The sequence below is a fragment of the Tupaia chinensis genome, unplaced genomic scaffold (genome assembly GCF_000334495.1).
Source record: "Tupaia chinensis unplaced genomic scaffold, TupChi_1.0 Scaffold142763_1, whole genome shotgun sequence".
Lineage (NCBI taxonomy): Eukaryota > Metazoa > Chordata > Mammalia > Scandentia > Tupaiidae > Tupaia > Tupaia belangeri.
Genome location: NW_006202609.1, coordinates 244607 through 247622, shown reverse-complemented (window position 1 = coordinate 247622; position 3016 = coordinate 244607). Strand labels below are relative to the sequence as shown.

Here is a 3016-nt window from a genome sequence, read left to right as displayed (position 1 = left end):
CTTGAGTTCCATGTGTATTCTGGTTATGGGCCCCTTATCTGAAGCTAGTTTACAAACATTTTATCCCATTCCAAGGGTGATCGATTCACACTAATTACTGTATTTTTTGTCATGCAGAAACTTCCTATTCTGAGGCAATTTCACTTGTCTATTTTGGGGATTGTTTCCTGTTCTTTGGGTATCATATTTAAGATGTCATGGCCTACCCCAAAGTCTTCCAGAATCTCCCTTGTGTTTTCTTATTTTTTTCACTTATAAATATGTTTAATGACAGCAATTTTTTATAATAATAATAAAAAAGTTGAAATGCCTAACAATTATGTTTAACATTTGGTATGCATATAGATAAAAGGCTGTGCTGAGTAAACAATGAATTTAAAGAAAGACATTACAGGTGTATTTAACTGTATTTTATGCAAAAATAAGGAAGAAGTCACTCTATAAAGGATAATACTTATTTTCTAATACTCTTTAATTATCATAGGGTGTGTGTGCTTGCAGGAGAGAGAGAGAGAGACTCCCGCTCATCTACCCATCCGCCATGGGGCACAGTTATACCACAATCCTTTTTTTCTTTTCTTTCTCCTTCATGCCAAGATTTTAAGGAAGTGCATACATATGCCTGGCATCCTTTTCAAGCCATAGGTTGCAGTGGGTCATGTGGGACTGTGATCCCAATGCACAATGCATAACCACTGTGCTTTGGGGCCAGCCCTATTTTCCAATATTCTTAATTTGGATCACCACTTCCACCACATTCCTGGCCACTGAACATACCTGCTACTGTCACTGCCTGACCTGCTTTCTTGCCAGGCAATTGCACAGCACCACTACTCCCACTGGTCCAGAGGAAAAGGTGTTTGGTCTGTGGCTCTCCAGCCTTTCCCTTTACCTGACTGCAGTGTCAGGAAACCAAATCCACACCTGCTGGTTTGGACCTGAAATGCCACCACCCACCAGAGATGTCTCTCTCCCTAAATTCTAAATCTGTTACTTTTCAACAAAAAGAGAAAGAAAGCAGAAATTTACCAGAATAAGGCCACTCTGGGAATGTTCTTAACTTCTCCTCTCAGCATGTGGCTGACAAATGAGGAATACATATAGCCTCCCCTAGCTGTCAGGCTCCACCAGCAGCCTCTGGGACCTGGTCTACAGTGCTCGGGAAGACATGCTGCCTTAAGGCTCAGGCGGGTGATGTCACTACAGGGTCCTCTGTGAAGGAGGCCTTGCCAACAACCACAGACTCGCAGTATCCAGCCGCGCCTAGGAGGATGGCTGTGGTGCTTTCCAGGGCACAGCCTGCATTAATGATACCAAACTTTCCAGGCACAGATAAATCAACCACAGTTGAGCCAAGGCGACATGCAGGGTTCTGGCTATCTCCAATTGGCCCTCCATCAATGACCAGAGACAACTGAGGCCAGAGGTCTCAGAACTCCTCCACATTCAGAGAACTGGCCTGGAAGCTGAGGTTGGCACTGGTGAGAGTCAGCAGGTCACCAAACATCTGGGCCAAATCCTGCATGAAGACGTGGTCCGGAAATCTGTGGCAACGAGAAGTGTGAAAGGGTTCAGGTCCTGGCTGAGCTCCTCTGAGCGATCCATCACCACAGTCACTGGGCCTGGCAACAGATCAGGAGCCCCTCGGGTACTCTCACATGGCAGTACCTATAGACGTTGGCCATGCGGCCCAGGCATATGGCCACTGGCTTGGCCTCGCTGTGGCCCTTGAGTCGGTATACAGCGCCCAGTGCCGCCGAGCAGCTCGCCGAGCAGGCTAGGCCTTACAGACTGTTGGTGGGGGCGGCCACCAGCCTGCCAGTGCTGGTCCAGCCAGCGTGCTCAGGGCTTGCAGCCCGTAAGGCCCCCGCTACCTGAGAGCCACAGCAGCCTGGCTCTGGGCGCCAAGGCGGGGCTCTGCAGGCGCTGGAGGCAGGCATTCTGGGTGGAGCTCAGCGGCCCCTCGCTCAACCCTATGCTGGCAGCCATCACCGTGGCTCTCAGTCTCCTGCATGGACGCACCGGAGACATCCCTCTTGCCTGTGTTTTCTAGCAGCAGTTTTATAGATTGAGGTCTTAGGTTTAGATTTGTGGTCCATCTTAAGTTGATTTTTGTTAATAGTGAGAGATAGGGGTTCAGATTCATCTTTATACAAGTGGATACCCAGTTTTACCACAACCATTTGGTAAAGAGGTTTTTCTTTTCCCATTGGATCTACTGGTGCCCTTTGACAAAATTAGTTGGCTGTATGTTTTGGGATTTATTTCTGTGGTCTCTTTTCTGTTCTATTGATCTATATGTCTTTTTTTTTTTTTTGGAGAGATTTTCACTGTAGGGCGCCTGCGCTCGCCAGACAGACAGAGAGAGACATAGAGACAGAAAGCGAGAAATCACCCCCCAGGGGGGATGGTCACGCCGCAATCCCTTCTCCTCCATTCTCCTCTCGGGATCTTGGGCATGCACGCACACGCGCCCGGCGTGAGTTTTAAGCCACCAGGTCCGGGACACGAACCGCGGTCGACTACGTGGGAGTCCAGCGACATAGCCATTACGCTAACTGCTGGTTCCCCATATGTCTGTTTTTGTGCTAATACCATAGTGTTTTGATCATCAGAGCTTTGTAATATATTTTAAAGTCAGGGAGTGAGATGACTCCCACTCCACTCTTTTTGCATAGGATTGTTATGGCAATACAGGGTCTTTTATCATTCCAGACAAATTCTATTATTGTCTTTTAAAGCTCTGTGAAGAATGCTTTTGGTACTTTGATTAAGATTGTGTTAAATATGTAGATTAATTTGAGTAGAGTAGGCATTTGATTATATTAATCTCTCAATCCAGAAACAAAGGAGATCCTTTCACTATTTTGTGTCATTTTCACGGAGAGTGGGAGGTGGCAGAGGGTAAGAGACAGGGAAACAAGGATGGGGGGAAAAAAGCAAAACATATAGAAAACAAGAAATGGAAGATCATTTGCTAAGAATAACATGTTTGTTGATGTGCTTGATTGAGACA

General features: G+C 46.6%; 1 pseudogene; it reads right to left on the bottom strand.

Annotated features, from left to right (window-relative positions):
• Positions 1-1183: 1183 nt before the first annotated feature.
• Positions 1184-2031, bottom strand: LOC102494047 (yrdC domain-containing protein, mitochondrial pseudogene; annotated as a pseudogene).
• Positions 2032-3016: the final 985 nt, after the last annotated feature.